General features: G+C 36.7%; 1 protein-coding gene, 1 long non-coding RNA gene and 1 pseudogene across 3 annotated transcripts in view; 2 read left to right on the top strand and 1 right to left on the bottom strand.

The window, feature by feature from the left end:
• Positions 1-20,000, top strand: part of LOC135223667 (uncharacterized) — a 150,648-nt gene that overhangs the window by 56,335 nt on the left and 74,313 nt on the right. The gene's annotated exons all lie outside the window — the stretch shown is intronic.
• Positions 2,277-3,210, top strand: LOC135224250 (uncharacterized; annotated as a pseudogene).
• The window catches only part of LOC135223664 (U-scoloptoxin(05)-Sm1a-like), a 61,263-nt gene continuing 61,103 nt past the window's right edge, over positions 19,841-20,000 (bottom strand). For both annotated transcript variants that reach the window (XM_064262322.1, XM_064262323.1), the window contains exon 4: positions 19,841-20,000. This exon is cut by the window's right edge and continues 1,495 nt beyond it. The gene's annotated coding sequence lies outside the window, so the exon portion shown is untranslated.

Raw genomic sequence — 20,000 nt, 5'->3', positions numbered from 1 at the left:
AATATATATATATATATATATATATATATATATATTTGCATGCATGCTAACAGAAATTTGGCTAAGCAGTAATGTAAGTGATTATTCTAAAATAAACGAAATGATGCCAGGGTCTCAACTTTTACCATGTACCGAGAGAAAATAAAAGTGCTGGTGGAGTGGGAATCTGTCAAAAAAGTATACAAAGTATCTATAATGAATCAAAAGCAAGAATAGAATAAAAATAAAAACTTATTAGCCTTTAAAGCAATAAATATGGTGAACCAACATATCTGAGAAACTGCATAAACTTCTTTAGACCTGAAATGAACATTGCAATTAGACATGCAGGTGAAGCATAAAGGCTATTTGAACTTAAAACAAACTGTAAGTCATGTGAGAGAGTATTTGAGCATTACGCACCAAGACTGTACAACAAAATACCGCCTGAAGTGAGATCATACAAAAAGAACTAAAGACTCCTATTCTGCAGGAGATACAATACTAACGAGAAAACACTAAAAGACAATTGTAAAATTTAAGAAGAAACTTATTATGAAAATCTAAAGATTAAAGACAAAAGAATTTATTTCTCCATTACACCAAAAATGTAACAATAAACAACGCTTTCAACGTCTTTATAAATGACTGTCACCAGGGCCGGATTTAGGGGGGGGGGGGGGGGGGGGGGGGGGGGGGGGGGGGTGGGGGGGGGGGGGGGCAAAGAGGGCACCTGCCCAGGGGCCTCAACATTTTAGGGGGCCTCAAAAAAAGGACCCAGGCTTAAATAATTTTTCATTTCAGTAAATATATAAGGAATAAAAGTTTTTTTAGTCAGGAATAAAACAAAATTGTGGATATTTATGATTTATCTTTTTTCATCACGGAAAACTACAGTAAAACCAAAGTAAAAAACGTGATATTATTAGAAATTTAGGCTATGTTTACAGTTACCCCTAAAATTACCTCCTATCTATTTTTGAATGCATTGTTGGTTGACAAAATCGGAAGGGACGGTTTGTAGGTAAATCTGACTTCAAATATTTCTATATATTTTTTGGTTTCTGTGAGTTTATTTGTTGAATATATATATTTGTACCATTGTCTGCGTAATCAGTGGCGGTTCTTCCTATGGGCGGTCGCCCAGAGCGGCACTTGGTAGGGGGCGGCATTGCCCCCTCCCAAATGCAGATCAAACCATGAGCGCCTGAGTCTATCTATACCGAATGTATAAAAGTCCCATAAAAGGAGAGAGAGAGAGAGAGAGAGAGAGAGAGAGAGAGAGAGAGAGGGGGGGACTTTGACGCGTACGATACTCGTAACGAAGAGAGAGAGAGAGAGAGAGAGAGAGAGAGAGAGATAGAGAGAGAGAGGCTTTAACGCGTACCATACTGGTGACAGCGTCAACGCTCCACACACTGCGTAACATCCTTGTGAGTGGCATCAAAGGTACGGTAAGTGAAATTTAAGGGTGTATTATACTCTCTTTTGTTCTTTTTATCCTTTTTTTTTCACGCAACTATTCAATCTACTGTCTGGTTGGGGTTGTGAATAAGTGGTGTGATGGATGGATCCTCATTTATTCAAGGTGAGAAAAGAAAAAAATTGATGTTTTTTTTTTTTGTCTGTGTCTGGTAACGCCTCCTAGACTATTGAATACATTTAGATGATAGTTGGCACGCTGATATATTACAGGTCTGTGAGTCAAGTGTCATGGGCTATAATTTTTTTGCTACCTCAGTTTTAAGGTGAGGTTAGAATTGGGTAAACAAACCCCTCCATTTTTTAGGTAGTCAAATGTTATTGTATTTTGGTGAAACTTTGCACTCACTTTATTAATGCATATTTCTATATTCAGAAACGTTTTATGTGCGTTGATCAACTAAGTCTGATATTCAGATACATGGAGCATGACACCCCTGTAGAGAGATTTGTGAAGTTTTTGCCAAACCAAGGACACAAGGCTCAAAAAAATGTTTGAAGGATTAAAAAAGTTTCTTGAAGATAATTACATTGACATTCAAAATTGTCGTGGTCAGTCATATGAAAACGCCTCTGCTATGAGTGGGAGATATAATGGTCTGCAAGCCAAAGTGGCAGCTGAAAATCCTCATGCAGTTTGGATACCCTGTTTTGGTCATTCACTGAACCTGGTTGGAAAAGCTGCAGCTGAATGTTGTCAGGAAGCTCTCACATTTTTCAGTTTTCTTGAGACAGTTTATGTGTTTTTCACAGCTTCTAGACATCGGTATGCAATCCTTACAGACCTACTGAAAACTGTTGAATCTGGTCCAGTATCGGTGCCAAAGAGGGTTTCTACAACACGATGGTCCTGTCGAGCAGATGCCGTGAAAGCACTTATTCAAGGATATCACCCAATCTGTGAAGCTCTTGCCAAAATAGCAAGTGATGAAAATGAGCTAGCCAAAGCACGGTATGAGGCCAATGGACTCCATGACAAGATGCTCAAATTAGAGACTGCCATTTATGTTGTTTTTTGGTATGACATTCTTGGCCGAGTTGATGCTACAAGTAACACACTGCAAGACCCAAAACTTGATCTGAACACAGCAGTAGCAGTGTTGAAGCCCTTGGAATGTTTTGTACGTGAAAAGCGAGTGTTTTTTCATGTTTATGAGAAGAAGGGACAGGACTTATCTGGAACCGATGAATATTCTCCACCACGCATTCGTCACCGCAATGTGCCCCTGAATCCGTTGGATTATGGACGATCTGAGGAAGTAACTCTTTCTCACTCTGAAAAGTTTCGTGTTGATAATTTTCTTCCAGTAATTGATCAGTTTTTGAGTTCCCTTAATCAACGTTTGAAGGCCTACGAGAACACTTGTTCCCTTTTCGGTTTCTTATCTGGACTGGAATCACTGAGCTGTACTGAAATAGAAGCAGCTGCAGTAAAATTAGTTTGTGAATATAAAGATGATCTGGATCAATCACTTGGTGTTGAGCTTGTACAGTTTGCAGCTTTTTTCACCCAGTTTCTGGATGATTATGTTAAGACTGATAGCTTTGGGAAGGAACATTTCCTTTACAAATTGCTGCTAGACAAGAAAGTTGCAGATACTTTTCCTAATGTTGAGATAATGCTACGGATGTACTTGGTGCTTATCGTCACAAATTGCTCTGGAGAACGTTCATTCAGCAAAATTAAGTATATCAAAAACAGACTTCGTACTACAATGCATCATGATCGACTCAGTCACCTGGCTTTGATGAGCATTGGGTATGACATCCTCAGAGACATTGACTTTGACATATTGATCACCAAATTTGCAAGGGCCAAGTCTCGTAAAGCGTCTGGTCTGTAAATACAGATACCGCTATAGTTTTTCTATTCTACGAAGAAACTTTGGTTTTGATTTTAAGATTGGCGGCACGAGTATGGGTCATGCTTCCTAATCACCTTCGAAAAATGGTCAGTTTGTACAGTCAGGTGTGAAGAGTCCTGATGAGTGAAGGCAAACTAACATATTTAGATTTATGGTAATAAAACATATGCTATTTATTTGAAATTGCTTTTCATAATCTTTTTATACTCGAGTGTACAGAGTCAGGAGAGGTCATTTTACACACGTGATTAAGATGACCAAAATTCATTACTGGCAGGACCGGCAATGATGATTTCCCAGTGGAGCTTACAGCGACCCCCGGTGAGGCTTGCTTCGCTCGCCACCCGCCTCAAGCAGGGTGGGCCTCCACACATAGATTGCCCAGGGGCCTCCACATGCCTAAATCCGGCCCTGACTGTCAGTTAAATATATACGTGCTTGCTCTCTCACGGAAGCAAGGGATAACGAAACCATAAATGGGTCCCCCTTACAATATTTTTCGTTTTCTATCTATTATTAAACTGAGTTAGACTGACCATTTTCTTTTAATCCTGACAATGGTGAACTTTCAAAGTTATTATTATTCCTTAGTAAACAAATAAAAAAACTTGGTTACCTCTGTAAAGATAGATAGCTGATACTCCTTTCGTAAATGATGTCGATTGCTCCCTTAATAGAGATTATACGAATCATTAACAATCACTGACCCAAAAGTCGAAAATCTATGAATTTTCTAAGACTCCATTTTCGTTCAGCCATGATATGAGTCGGCTGGTTTATACTGTAAGGACAACGTCCTTCACTATTTTTATTTCACTACAACGATTTGCCAATTTCCAATTCATGTCATTCCGTAGAGAATTCTCAGGTCTTTCCGCTGATATAATTATCATGTAGTATGTGCCCAGACTGCGTCTGTAGTTGTTTACGTTTAAGTGATGGTGAAGGAAAACAAATCGGCTGGTCCCTAGTCAGTTTTCTTTCGCTGCGGGTCGGGTAATACAAATATGTCCACAGTTGTTTATAGGCCTTTTTTATCTGTAATAAATCCCTCGACAAAGAAGGCTTCCAAAACGTACAGAATAAGAGAATGAAAGCTCTGCAAAGCATCACTGGCGCCCCTGGCCCTTAGACGTCGGCACCGAATACGACCTCTAAGGTGGAATTTCCTGCATTACCGAAGTTCAAAGTAGTCACTACAGAAGGCCAGACGTCGTGTGCAGCTGTTTTGGCATTAGAAAAAAAGCACCCCTGAGCAACACTTCAAGACAGGCCCAATCTGAAAGGGGAATTCATAATTTCCCCGAAAGATCAACGCTCTGCCGAGCTGCTGAAAAACGATCCCTCATGCCTACTGCTTGACCCTGCTGACAAAATAAAGAAAGGGGTGGTTTGTAAAGTCCCCAAGCACATTACTATGGAACGTATCTTGCAAGTGCCGAACCTGTGACTGCGACGAGATGTACTGTAAAGAAAGAAAAGGAAAAAGAGGAAAACCTGAAGGTGGAAGCCACTTTCAAGGGGAACATACCAGCCTACATAGACATTGGGATCGTTGGAAAATACCGAACAGAAGCCTTTATTCCCAAACCTCTGAGGTATTTTAAGTGCCAGAGGTTTGGTCACCACAAGAGGGCGTGCACTGCCCACCATGTCTGTGGGATTTGTAGCCAGTGACACGAGATGGAAGTATGCTTTGAGAAGTTTAAATAAAGCAAAGGGCCACACTGTAACCCGAAGCCCTAACTGCAAACAGTCACACCACGCATGGTTCAAGGGATTTCCTGTCAGACTGGAGAAGATTTGGAGGATGAAGGGCATCCCCCCACCGCCAGCAAGACCTCAAGTACACCAGCCATCACCGCCAAGAAGACCTCCGATCAAGCCCAGAATCGACCCGAGAACGAATCTGCCTTCTCCACCTCAAACTCCTCAACCTTCCCCTTCACAAGTTCACAACCTCCTCAATCCCGGCATTATATTCCCAGCCCCTCATCCTTTCCTTACCTCCACGTTCCTGCTCCCCTACCTCCTCCAACCCCTACAAACATCCCCCGACCCCTAATGTTAGTCCCCCAATCCATCAGGGTTTTCCCCTACCCCTACACAGCCGTTAGTTTCTGCTTTGCGTGTCGAGGCAGGAACTCAAACCGAAGAGTCTCCAATAATGGTAGAATATATGCAGACAGAAGTACCTGTATACCCTGAAGCATCAACCCAGACAGAAGAATCGCCAGCACAATTTAAGGAAATGGAGACTCATACCGGTAAATTGTCCGCAGTGTTTCTCGACGGAACTACTCGGATAGCTCACAAAGAACATGAAGAGTTTGCTAATAAGGTCCTTCTCACCCATACAGTTTCACAACCTCCTACAGAAAACCATCAAAAGAGCAAGGAAAAGGTTTTCAACTGCGCTGGCAAAAGAAATCTTCGCTGAAACCGTGATGGTATATACGATAAAACTCCCGGACCGCCTCCTCGGAAAAGAGTATCGCGTCCAACACGTATTACCATAATTGCTCTACTGCTTAGTGGGTAATTATCTTTTTCTACTACTAAACAACCTTCCTTTCCCCTCCGTTTTCGGCCGCCTCACGTCTAACGACCGAATACTTAAATTGTCACGCAAACTACCGCTTAAGCTGTTGCTACCTTCTGTTTTGCTGTTTCTAAAACTGATGATTTTTAATTTTTCTTTCTTTGATCTCTACAATCGGTGCTTTTTTTTCAAGTAATGAAAAATGGTACTTGAACTCCATAGAGTTTTGCTTTATTCCCTTTTTTCTAAGACTATAATTCTTTCAATTTCCTTACTGCCTCTTTGTCTAGTCCTCACAACTGACGACTCCCGGATTGGACGGTGGCACATCGGTTTTGGCTCAGCCATTAATAGACTAACTACGGCCGCTTTTCAGAACTACCGCCTGATAAACTTGTCATAACATATCATATGTCCAATAGCCATACTGAAATTTTTGGTAAACCGCTTACATGCCAAACCATAAGCTAACAGATCCTTTCTGCTTCGAAACTAAAACTCAAACAAATTTTCCACTCGAATTCTTGAACATCAGAGTCATATATTTAACAAAGTGCATTTTTTAAAACACCAATAATTACTACTTACAATGATGCCACCGGTTGGAAGACAGACCACTTTACTTTAGCGCCTGTGTATATTCACGATTATTAACGATTTTTTCTCATTTTTATATTTTTACTCTTTTTCTTATTTTTCTTTAGATCTGCTATTTCGATATATTGAAATTATATTTATTCTTTTTATTTCAATTTTGTTTTGTTGATTTAGTTTTTTACTTTTATCTAAATTTTTCTGTTTTATGTATAGTGTTGGTATTTTCTATTTTTATTATATATAATTTTTTTATTCTTATTCTCTATACTTCTTATTTTTATGTTCATTGCTGTCTGTTATTTTTTGGTTTTTATGGTTCTCGTTGTTTTATTTTTCAAATTTTTATTTTATATTTTATGTATTTTCTATTTTAATTTGTATTTTCTATCATCCAATATTCTTTAAATTATTTGTTTTCCTTATTTTTACTTTTCATTTTTCTTTGTTTTTTATATTATTTTTATAATTTTTAAGATTTTCATTATCATTCTTTCTAATTATATTTTTATAATTTTTCCATTTATATTTTATTGAATGTACGTTTTTTATTTTTCTATTTCTTTTATTTTCTGTTACTTCCATTTCGTATTTTACATTTTAAAATGAATTTTTTCTTATTTTTATTTTTATGGTTTTTTTTATTTTTCAAGAGTATTCTTATTTTTATTTTATATTTTATATTTTCGTCGTTTTAGGTTCTTAATTTATATTCATATCTTCATTCTTTTTTATAACTTCTGAATTCATTTTCACAGTTTGTACTTCTATTATTTTTATATTTCTTATATTTTGTATTACTATGTAAAATGAAAAGTAAACTTTCGAAAACCTGAATGGTGTTCCTCGTCAGTGTTTACGCTAAAACACCGTTCGAAAGTCCCTCTTTTCATCTCTTACATAGCAATAAATTTACTATATAATTGTGGATTTTTATTACACAAAAACTACAACAATAATAGGAGGGGTGGGCAGGGTCAAATCCGGTGTTGATTTATAATTGGATGCCTGGGAGCATCCTTCTCAGCCTAAGCCGTCTCTCCTGCGTCGATGGTTGGGGCAGGTCTTGTATGTGAGTGCCTTTGCAGCGCTGGGGAGGGGCAGGAGAATTCTGCTCCATAGCAACTGAATTTTGATATGCCCTAACGTTGTGTTGGACGCTTGGTGCAGGAAAATTCCACGCTAAATTTTGATTGGTGCTCGCGTTGTGTGGGGTGATCGCAGCGGATCTCCTGGAAGCTGTAAAAAGGAGAAAGGTCTTCTGGGTAATGTTCATTGATTGCTTTTCTTTTCCTAACTGTAAGGCTTCCGAGAGGAGCAGGTCTGTGGCTTGGTCAATAATCTCCCAATATTCGGGATAATATCTTGTCGCTTGATTCGTTAGTTTTTGTGCAGTTTTTGCATGATTGAAGATCGCTCCCTCTCGGGCATGGCAGGAAAACCTCTTCGAAAAATGCATCGTGGTCATTCTTATGTAAGTGTCGAGGCATCCTCGGACCGGGCATGAATAACGTTGGTTTTCTTTATAGGGTCCTGCTGAGGGACAGCTGGATTCTTCTTCATTATTAAACTGCTTGTCTTTCTGTTCCTTTAATAAATGGTCGAATTGATCTTCTCAGGGTTGATGGCGCTGATGCTCTCCGGTTCTTCAGATGGCGGGCTCGTCATTTTTATAATTCTTGTGAAAGAATCATCTACAAAAGAGACCTATGTGTTCGGGGAGTACCAATCAAAATTCAGCGCTGAATTTCCCCGCACCAAGTGCCCCACATAACGTAAGGGCATATCAAAATTCAGCTGCTGTGGAGAAGAATTCCCCTGCCCCTCCCCAGCGCTGCAATGACGCTCACGTAAGAGACAAACCCCAACCATCGACGCCTTAAGGCCGAAAAGGAGGCTCCCAGGTATCCAAACCTAATTCAACACCAGATTTGACCCTGCCCACCCCTCCTTTAATAATTATGTTATTAATTAATAATTGTGGGTAAAGCGAGACCCTTTTTGTAACCTGTTAATCTAGGTATATTGTTAAAAACACGCTTAGTCCTCAATCTTTACGTGGACTACTGTTTTGCTTGTATGGTGTTTTTTACGTTGCATGGAACCAGTGGTTATTCAGCAACGGGACCAACGGCTTTACGTGACTTCCGAACCACGTCGAGAGTGAACTTCTATCACCAATTGTAACAAGCCAGATCAGGCAGGAACTAGATTTTGTATATTTATGCTGTCCTTTTAAAAATTTTGATTTAGCTCCAATAGTTGTTCTCGTAAAGCTTGAGGATTTGAACGAATTTTTAACAATATACCACGATTTACACTATTGAACAGGGTTTTAGTTTATTGTCATTGTTACTGAATGCGATTGTTGTTCATGGTCTTTAATAATAATAATAATATAATAATAATAATAATAATAATAATAATAATAATAATAATAATAATAATAATAATAATAATAATAAATAATAATAATAGTGAAAAACTCTCTATCACGAGAGTATATATAATGTTCTAAAGGGTCCACAATAATACAAAGTGTAAGAAGTCCGTGTATAATTTTGAAGACTTTACAGAAAGCTTTCGAACCCTTCCCTGGGTTCATGGAAGGGTTCGAAAGCTTTCTGTAAAGTCTTCAAAATTATTCACGGACTTCTTACACTTTGTATTATTGTGGACCCTTTAGAACAAAATAATAATAATAATACCGTATAAAAATGTCGTTATTTTGCACCAACTTACACATTAAGAGTTGTGAGCGTGAAGGAATGAATACGCTAGAAGTTAGCATTGATGCTTGCCTACAGTAACCATGGCTCCAGTTGCTTTTGTTTGAAGTATGTAACGAACGTTGGATTAACAAGTGGCGAGTGAACAGTTATTAAATGAATAATATTTGTTTTTATATTATTTTGGCTTCGCATAAAAGTGAGAAATAGGTGGATTTAGTTAATTTGTAGGAGGCTGAAACGATGTACCTCAAAGTTAGAATGTCAAAACTTACCGAGTGATGGAAATATTTGTGCCGCAGTTCAATGCTGGCATAGACTAACGTAGAATGCCTTACCATAGGTACTACACTTTCCCTTTGCCTAATCATACACTGAATAGCCTGCCATATTCTCTACATACATATTCTTTTTCATCTCATAGGCAAAGCTGAATGTAAGAAACATTTTTTTCCATCTTCGTTAAAATTCCTACCCTATGGGTTATAAAACTAAAAAGACGTAATGACCTATCAACAGGTTTGTCAGTAAAGTATGCAGAAGTTGTGAAGCAAAATGGACCCCAATATCTATAAGCCTTTAATAGTAAGTGATAAGAACCTCCATGGAAGATACGAATAAGGCAAACAATAAAGATGAATATTACAAATGCTGAAGCAATGATGGGGAAAAGTAGGAAAGTCAGAAATATACTAAAAAGGATAAACAAAGGCATTTGTTGTATTTAGTAGGTAGTGTATACAGAAGCTGGCCCAAAATCGACTGGTAGTGATGTGGATGTGAATTGACAAAATCGATTAGGAATGCTGGATCAAAGTGGAAATGGCTTAGGATGTGATAGAAGTAGACTTAATAAATGGAAGAGCAGTAGAGACTAAAGTGACCTTGGTAAAGAAAAAAGTGCAAGTGTTTTGGGTTTAAACACCACGGTCATGATGACCAGAAGGCTGAGAAAAGGAACAATTTGGGGAAAGGCTATCAACTCCCATGACAGGCGCTGCAGTCAGATGTGATACTGGCAGAAAGAGGTGTAAATAGCCATATAGGAATAGACACAGTATTCCAGAAGTTAGGAGAGAGGTTAATAAGATACAAGAATGGAGAAGCTGAAACTCAGATTTCACTTCGATAACAAATACAGACAAAATCCAAGAAAATTATCGTACTTTTACTGGGTTAGGCTTGCCCAACACAATACTGATTGCTGCAGACTAATATAATAGTGACAGATAGCAAGATAAGAAAGAACCAGCTAAGGATTACAAAAATTTTAACTGAAAATTAAGCAGTAGAAATAGGAATAATAAAAGAAATTGACTGTTTATGTGGTATTTGTGGAAACCGCTGAAAGAAGGTATAAGGGCACCAGATGTATGCAGAACGACATGGGGAATGGCTTGTGAGAAAGAGCGAGTCAGAGTCACTGTGTTGAAAGATGCACAAGGGGCAATTGAAAAGAAGAGGACAGTTACATGGCAGGTGGCAGGGACAAAGAGATGGATTAAAATCAAAATCTCAACACAGCAGACGGAAGAGGAAATATTTCTAGGATAAGAAAATAGTTGAGGAAAGATGGATAAGACATGAAACAGGCATACTATATAAAAATTGAAAATGTAGAAATTCGAGAGGAAAATAGAGGTGCCTTAATGAAGGTGACAGTATTTTGAAAAATTCTGAATGAATGAAAAAAATGAATGGGAAGGTGTTAGCTTACTAGAATGACCAATGGAAAAAAAGAGAGTTGGATAGGTTAAATTGGACCTCGGGAAGATGAAAAATGGAAAAGCACCTAAGCCATATGGAATAGGAGGGCTGGTCATCCGTAAGTCTAAACATAGCATAAGAGCATTATAATAAATGTATGCAAAAGGAAAAAATGTTAGGCTTCATGTCACAGAGACCAACAGAAGTCTTTGTAACTAGGCAATTATAGGAAAAGTGCCATGCAAGGAAGAGATTTTAACACTTATTTGTGGATCTTGAAAAGCCAGTTACCATAGTACCGAGATGAATATGTAGGGCAGGCTTAAAAGAGAGCCAAGGGTGCCTGGTGGTTCAAAATCAACTCTGTTGTCGTTCCTTCAGTTGAAGTGGCTATCTTGGAGGATACTTCACCTTGCCTGGTGTATGGTTTTGCAATGTTGACCATTTTCTTATCCTTTTTATACACATGATCATGTTCATATTGTTATTGTTATCATACATTGGTTTCTCAGATGAGGCTCTTATCCAAGTTCCTCGTTCCAGGCCTCAAGAAACCATTATTGCTTAGATACCAGTAATGGTTTCTTTTCATAATGATGTGATTATCATGAGGGCAATTTATAATGTGAAGGTATGTGGAAGTCGTAAATTTCATTTGCGTTCCATTATCACAATCTATAATTAGATTACGCTTTTTTTACCGCCTCCTCATCACAAGTTGGTAAAAGGCCTCTTTAGTGTTTATTGGTGATTTCAATGTTCACCATCGGGTATGGTTGAATTCTACTTCTTCTACTGACTGGCATGGCCTAAGAGCTTCACTTTACTTCTGATATTCACTAACGCTTCTGATGTTATAATCGTTACTGTGGACCTCCAGTTGACCCTCATGATTATTATTTAGTTTTGTTAATGGTTAAAACTGAATAAGCTGTTACTGACGTGCCTTATTCTTGTAAAAAAAATATATTAAAGGTCAAGCATACATACTGCAATGGAATTTTGAACGATCTTTCATTTCTGAACAGTCCACCCTATTATTCCTCTAAATGATAGTTTTATCAAGATAACAGATTAGTGAGTTCTTTCCCGTTTATCAAATTATTTTGTTAAATACAATCATATTTTGGTGACGATTGTAGATGTGCATATGTGGAGAAGTCTGAGGCCTGTAATATTTGGAAAGGGAAATTTATATATATATATATATATATATATATATATATATATATATATTATATATATAGATTAACTTTGCCCAAATAAGGGCAGTGTTCAGAAAGTTTACACTTCAGCTGAAAATTAATGTTGTATACTGTAGTTAGATGATAGAAACAACCGTTTCTGCTACAAGTCAGGAAGATAAATGGTTGGCTACTTTCAAATCTGAACTTTTTGGTGTCGAGTCAACAATTCTTCCTTTCCTTAAACCAGATGGCTGTCACTCACTATTCAAAGGAAGAGGCAACCCTTTTTGCTAATGTGTTTGGCAGAAAGCAGAGCAACTAGAAACTCGATATGCCTCAATCCTATTTCGTGAAGCAAAACTGACTAGTTTAGCTTTGTGGCCCTGTTAAAGTCGGAATCTTTTACTTTAAAGTCGGAATCTTTTACTTTAAAGTCGGAATCTTTTACTTAAAAGCGGAATCTTTTACTTTAAAGTCGGAATCTTTTACTTTAAAGTCGGAATCTTTTACTTTAAAGTCGGAATCTTTTACTCAACCTAGATGTTTATTGAAAAGTAGACCAAAATTACAATTTCCTTTTGTTTTCTGTGAAAAATTCTGCTTATCTCGAAAGCTTTGTTATTTCTTAGTCAGCTAGCCAGAAAGTGTTCTTCTGGTGTCGTTAAGGACATGCTCCTCATTTAAAATACTAGGTGTCATTTTTTATTGAAGAGCCCCTTTCGCCTTTCACTTTCACGTATCTGATGTATAGAAATAGCAGTAAATTGTATTGAGAAATCCTTAAAATTTTTGGAGATCTGTCTATTTAGGGGAAGTGCTCATATAGCAGACTTTAGGCAGTTAATGACATCAGAAAACAGTTACCTACTGGTATGAAAACTAATGTATATAGAGATGACTTTGATATATAATATTTTGCATAGCTACAGACCTGCAACATACTCCTCTCTACGAACTCAGTTCGTTTTTGAGAAAAACTTGTCATATCCGATAGAAGTCAGGTGGGAAAAATGTCACAGTTTAGAACTAGGGTTAGAGACTTTGATACCCATCAGCCTGACAAGAAAGTTTTTTAGTTTAGTGTTTGAGACGCACTTGAACTATGAAACGCATATAGGAATCTATCCTGCCGATAGATTAACTGCATTATTACCATGTAAAGCAGTTGTACCATCAGTAAAAGACTACCAAGGTCAAATACTATATCGATCAGTATCTGACTTGGAACTAGAGCATAGAATGTAATCATAACAAAGGACTAAGAATCTGCAGTGAGGCTCTTACATAGTCCCAAATAAGTTGAAAGTGGTGAAAATCCATTGTTGCTGCCCTGTGACCTGATTAGACATCTTAAATAACCATATTCAAGCCTTCTCAGTTAGAACTAATTTGCAAAACTTACTAATAAATATGAGGATTAAAATTCTTCCAATAAATATGAGGATTAAAATTCTTCCAGCACTAGAACCCCCTCCTTCGCTAAATATCCCACCCGTAATTTTTATTAAGAAATCATTTCTATCGCCTTTCCCACCGTTATCCATACGTTAAGGGGTCGGTTGCTTGATGGGCCTTCTCCACTGCCTTCTATCAAAGGCATCATCCTCCACCAAACCTCTTCTCTCCATATCTTCCTTCATTTTATCTTGCCATCTAATTCTCTGTCTCCCTCTTGATCTTCTTCCTCTAACAGGTTCCTCCCAAGCCCTCTTCACTGCCTCGTTGTCATCCACCCTCAAAACATGCCCATACCATCTCAATCGTCACTCTCTTATCACCTCTGTAATCTTCACTAAGCTTGCCCTTCTTATTTCATCATTTTCCAATCTCTCAAGCAACGATATTCTCATAATCCACCTCAGCACTCCCATCTCTGTTCTCTCAAGCTTTACTTCCTCTTTTCTTCTTAGAGTCTATGTTTCTTCCATACATTAACACTGGTCTTATCACTGTGTTATATAACTTGACTTTTAGCTTGATTGGCATTTTCAAATCACATACCACTCCAGCTACCTCTTTCCAATTCCCCCATGCAGCTTTTATCCTACTGTCAATTGCAGCTTCACATCCTCCCTCTTGGCTCAAAGTAGATCCTAAGTATTTAAACTTTTCTGCCTGTTTTATAATCGAGCCTCTTCTTTCTAGTATTTCTATTCTGTCTCTATCTTCCCTACTGCTAGGCAAAACCTGTTTTATTTACATTCACCTTTAAGCCACACCTCTCTAAAGATTCCTGCCACTCTCCAACCCTTCTCTGTAGGTCCTCATTTTCAGCAGTAATCACCAGATCATTGGCGTACAACAATTCCTAGAGCTCTTCATTCCTGATTGCTTCACTCAACACATCCATGACCAGCACAGACAAAAATGGGCTTGATGCTGACCCCTGGTGTAATCCAACTCTAACATCAAAGTTTTCTGTTTCCCCAACTGCTGTTATCACTTTTGTGCACGTTCTTTTACATATCACCTCGACCAGCCAAACCAACTTTTCTGGGACTTTCCTTTTCCTTAAACACCAAATCATCACTTCTCTTCAGATTCTATCATATGCTTTCTCTAGGTCTATGAATGCACAAGAGAGCACTGGTTTCCCTCTAGCCTCTTTTCCTGTAGCTTTCTTACTACGATGATGGCATCCACCTCTTCCTCTCACGAATCCTTACGGCTGTTTCCTGATCTTTACAATCTCTCTTTATCTCTCATCCAGTACTCTCTCTAAAAATTTCAATCCATGCTCTGTTAGTTTAATTCCCCTGTAGTTACCACAATCCATGACATCTCCCTTCTGCTTGTATATATATATATATATATATATATATATATATATATATATATATATATATATATATATATATATATATATATATATATATATATATTATATATATATATATATATATATATATATATATATTATACACCATTAGACTCTCCTCCCTATCCCTTAGCATTTCTTCCTCTTCACATATAGCTTTTAATAAATCCCCCTCTATATCTAGTAATTTGAGCATTTCAATTTGGAACTCCGATGGACCTGGTGATTTATCATTTTTCATTTTCTTTAACGCTCTCTTTACTTCTGTATCCTGTATCTCCCTCACTTTTCCCTCCACCCTCTGTGCTTCCCCCATCTCCTCTCTCTCATTTTCAGTATTTAACAGTTGTTCAAAATACTCTCACCGTCTCTTCTTAATGTCTTCCTCCCTATAAAATATATTTACATCACTATCCTTGATGACACCCAATCTACCCACGTTCTGTCTGCCTTTTCCTCAAGTTTGAAATCTTATAGATATCCTTTTCTCATTCTCTTGTTCCTAGTCTTTCATTCAACTGCTCTGTTGCCCTTCCCATAGCCATACCTACCCTCCTCCTCGCCTCTCTTTCCTCTTCTCTATACCTTTCTTCTGCACCCTGTGCAGGCCTTACTTTCCAATCCTTAAATGTTTTTTATTTTCTTTTAATCGATTCATACACCTCTCCATTCCACCACCACTTTTCTCCCCTCGACACTCCATATCCACTGGTTCTTCCCACCAGTTCCTCTGCTTCCCTCACACATATTTCTCTCATGTCTGCTCAGATATTTTCCACCTCTGTTACCCTGTCCAAATTCTACATTCCCCCTTTCCAGCTATCTCTCTCTCACATTCCTCCTAAATTGCTCCCTCTTTCCTCCTCTTAAGGTCCCAAATCTTAATTCTACTTTCTTTTCTTGGGTTTCCTACCTCTCATTTTAAACTCCATCACCACCAACTTATGCTGTTTAACAGACGCTTCTCTCAAGATTACTTTGCAGTTTGTCACATTGCTTTTGTCAGCTCCTCTAACCAGGATGTAATCCATTTGGCTCTGCACTCCTCCATTACACAGTTCCCACGGTCGAGGAGGGTTGATGCCGACTCCAAAACAACGAACACCTGAGCACGACAGGGATTTGTAGGTGAGAGACGGCGTTAACTTTTATCCTCTCGTGGTAACTGTGTGGTTAAAGGCCCTTCACTGTATGTCCTGATTTCTTGGTTCCTAGGATCGCACCCGGGAGTAGACGAAATTATTATCAACTAAAAATTCCCCTTCAGTTAACATATATGAAAATGTATTAATTCTGAGGTAGAGTGAATTCGATATTAAAGGACATTTGCAGCTTAATGCGTATATATGAATCACGGTGATGTGATCAGACTCATATATATATACATATATATTATATATATCTATATATATATATATATATAACAGGTTTTGCCGCAGGAAAAACTTATTTTTGTTAGCCACTGTGACTCCTCAAAGGAGTCACTATCATGATCCTTTGAGAACAAACAGCGGCTACGCTATAGAAAAATTTATATATATATATATCATACACATGTATGTATGTATGTGAGTATGTATAATTTTAGTGCCATCTTCTCATGGCCTTGTTCATTTTTCTCCCACAAGATCTTATATCTGTTGTTACACTGAGCTGGCCTTATGCCAGCACAGGCTATTGCTCTTCGCCCCGTAACGGCCTACGAGAGATTCCTAGTCACGTGACTGGTATACTTACCAAGCGGTTGAGAAATGAGCATCAAGTAACCCTTTGGAATAAAGTTGGTGTTGGTTGCAAGATACGGAAATAATTAGTCCTAAGAAAAACGGAAATGGACGAGTTTATTTTCTAAATTCCGAACACTGTATTAAACTAGATTATTATGAAAGAATAATAAGTGGTCAGTACTGAAGTTACTCTTTTATTACATACTTATCTGTTAATTTCAAAAGCCTGCCATAGTAATGTCTTCATATACAAACTTGAAATGCATCATTCTGTAATAAAAGATTTACATAGTTGTCCTCTTAATGCTGACCGTATTATTGTTTGACATGCTAAGTGGTCTCTGATTAGAGGCATGCTTTTTTTTGTCAGTAACAAATTGCTCGTTGGAGTAGCTATGGACATTAGTTATTGTATTTGCTGTCACCTAAATTTGCTGTAGTACATACATTACCAAATAGATTTTCCACCTTGTGGAAAATGGTTAATAATTTAGTAAGCGTAATCCACTTGAAACCATCGTAGGGTTCTCAAGGATATCATTTACTGATATTTACACTGCAGTTTAATAGTAATTTTGAAAATACCCAGTTCTGTAGTCTTACAAGTTCCTAGGTTTTCCTTATCACATAATTAATTGATTAGCAAATTACAAAGTTGGTATACCATGCACAGTCATGTACAAAGGTTAGATAAGAACAAAATCTATGTGTATATACAGTAGAACTATAATATATATATATATATATATATATATATATATATATATATATATATATATATATATTGCAACATAATTATGATAACCTTATATTTAATCATACTTTTAACTCATAAAAAACTTCCCTTTGGTATACATGGACAAAAATATTAGCTGATGGTAAGACTGGACTCATTCAGAAAGCCTTAAAGCTACTGATTCACATAAAGCACTGTAGCTGGTGAACATAAAATGCAGAATTTCTGACAAAATCATATTTATTAGGCTGCAGTGATACAGAAATAAGTAGAATAAGACAACCTTTAGAATACAGAGCGTGAATGAAGATCAGAGAATGTAGTCTTTTATCTGTTAAATATAAATACAGTATTTCATATCAATCTTTTATGAATTGCACTGTATATTCAACACAATATCATGATAGTTTACACGAAGGGTTTCATTGTGATCGTTTATACACTGCACTGTATATTAAACACACTGTGATGGTAGGTGTTAATGTCTACGAGAGCGGAATCACTTATTTCAGGGATTTATTTCGGGTTTCGTTTCACTTGACTTGCGATCGTCCAAGATTTTCATGTTTTGCCAAACCTAAATGGTCCATTAATTAAGTTTAACAGGATTTAGCAGATACCATCAAAAGTCAAGGTTTGGAATGACAGTCAACGCAGGGTACGATGAAAGTAGTTATGCAGATGAAAGATGTGCCAAGAACTTAGTGAGGTTTGAAAGGTTTTTCTAAAAAGTTCCAGTGATCAAACAAAATAAGACAACAAAAATAATAAAACTTCATTATGTGATCTGTGAAAGTGGTGATTCCCCTTTAGCCTTTAGTTTTCACTAACGTGTGTCATTTCGGTTATCTAATGTACTGAAGCCCTGTCCAAGTAAGCGTCTTTGTAATCGTAAAAAATATTCCATAGAAGGGAAACAGGACATCACTACTAGATGCTGGAGGAGCTATATTACACAAAAGGCAGAATCACACAAGCATGAATATGATCCCGTATCAATGACTGTTGTTCATTCAGGATGTAGGAACTGATCTCAGCAACAGCAGTAATATAAATATACTGTAGTTTACATCCTTTCATACAACAAGGTTGAATGAAAATATCCAGGAAAGTTTGCATCTAGCTGGTTGACAAGTTCTTGAAGTTGATTGTTAATATTATTGTATTTACCTTTTCCTGTTAATGTTTATCAAATGTAATTATGACTCAGATTTGTCTGTAGTAAATTTGACTGCTCTCTCATCCTTGCGCTGGTTTTTCATTTATAGACAAACTTCTGTGGAAACTTGCAAACCAAGTTAGTTCGTGGTCTTTTTGGGGTGTTTTAAGAATGCCTGTCTTTTACGACTACAGTAGTAATAGTGTTAACGAAACATGTTAAACACTGTTGCATATTTATGAAAGAAATAATTTCGCGTGTACGGATGGACGTCATCTTGACCTTCAGCATATTCATGCTCGTGAGACGCCACCTTAAAATGACATGTATCGAAAACTAATTGTTCCATTACATATTATTTACAACAAAAAGATCAGCGTACCAGCCTACAAGCTGGTGATTTGACTATGAATTAATAAGAAAATAAGACTTGCTCTCCAAAATTATTCTTATTTTAGGATCATTATTGGGTTTTTGATGCATTTGATTAAGTACTTTATACGTGGCAATGCAATTGATATATATATATTTTGCTGGACATTTGACCAAAGAGTACACTTTACTGTATTCATAGACAAAACTATATATTAGAAGTTAGGCTCATACCGATTTTCATTTATATATTATATATATATATCTATATATATATATATTATATATATATATATATATATATAATTATATTTATATATCTAAATCGAAGTCTGAGAATGACAGGCACAAATGCCGAAATCAAATGGCTTTATCATGAGTGCCGGCGTTTCTGGACTACAAGTCCCATTTCCGAGGCTAAAAAGACAAACAAATTTACAAACATTAAAATGACTAAGGCAAAAGACGAAAAATAAAAAAATTATGTGTCATAAAATTAAGATTGATAAATAAGACTGAAATGCAGAATGTATTATAGGTGAGCCTTCTATTGTGCATTTCAGTCTTATTTGTCAGTTCTAATCCTTTTATGACAACTGTCATTTCTTTATCTTCGTCTTTTGCCTTTGTCATTTTAATGTTTGTAAATTTGTTTGTCTTTTAGCCTTGGAAATGGGACTTGTAGTCCAGAAACGCCGGCACTCATGATAAATCCATTTGATTTCGGCATTTGTGCCTGTCATTCTCAGACATCGATACATACATATATAAATAAATATATTATATATTTATAATATATATATATATATATCATACATATATATATATATATAATATATATATGTATAGATATATAATATAATACATATATATATATATATATAGATATATATATATACTATATTATATATATTAATATATATTATATATATATATAATATACATGAATCTTTGATACTAAATAGAGTATTGTATTTTTAGTCATATAGAGTGAATGAATGTTAAATACTGCAATGTTATTATTATCAACTTGAATCATAATCTGTTAATGAAGATTATGTATCTCGGTATCTTGAAAATACAAAATGAAATTTGATACTTGC

This window comes from Macrobrachium nipponense, chromosome 10 (assembly GCF_015104395.2).
Source record: "Macrobrachium nipponense isolate FS-2020 chromosome 10, ASM1510439v2, whole genome shotgun sequence".
Taxonomy (NCBI): Eukaryota; Metazoa; Arthropoda; class Malacostraca; order Decapoda; family Palaemonidae; genus Macrobrachium; species Macrobrachium nipponense.
This window is presented reverse-complemented; position numbering and strand designations above follow the sequence as displayed.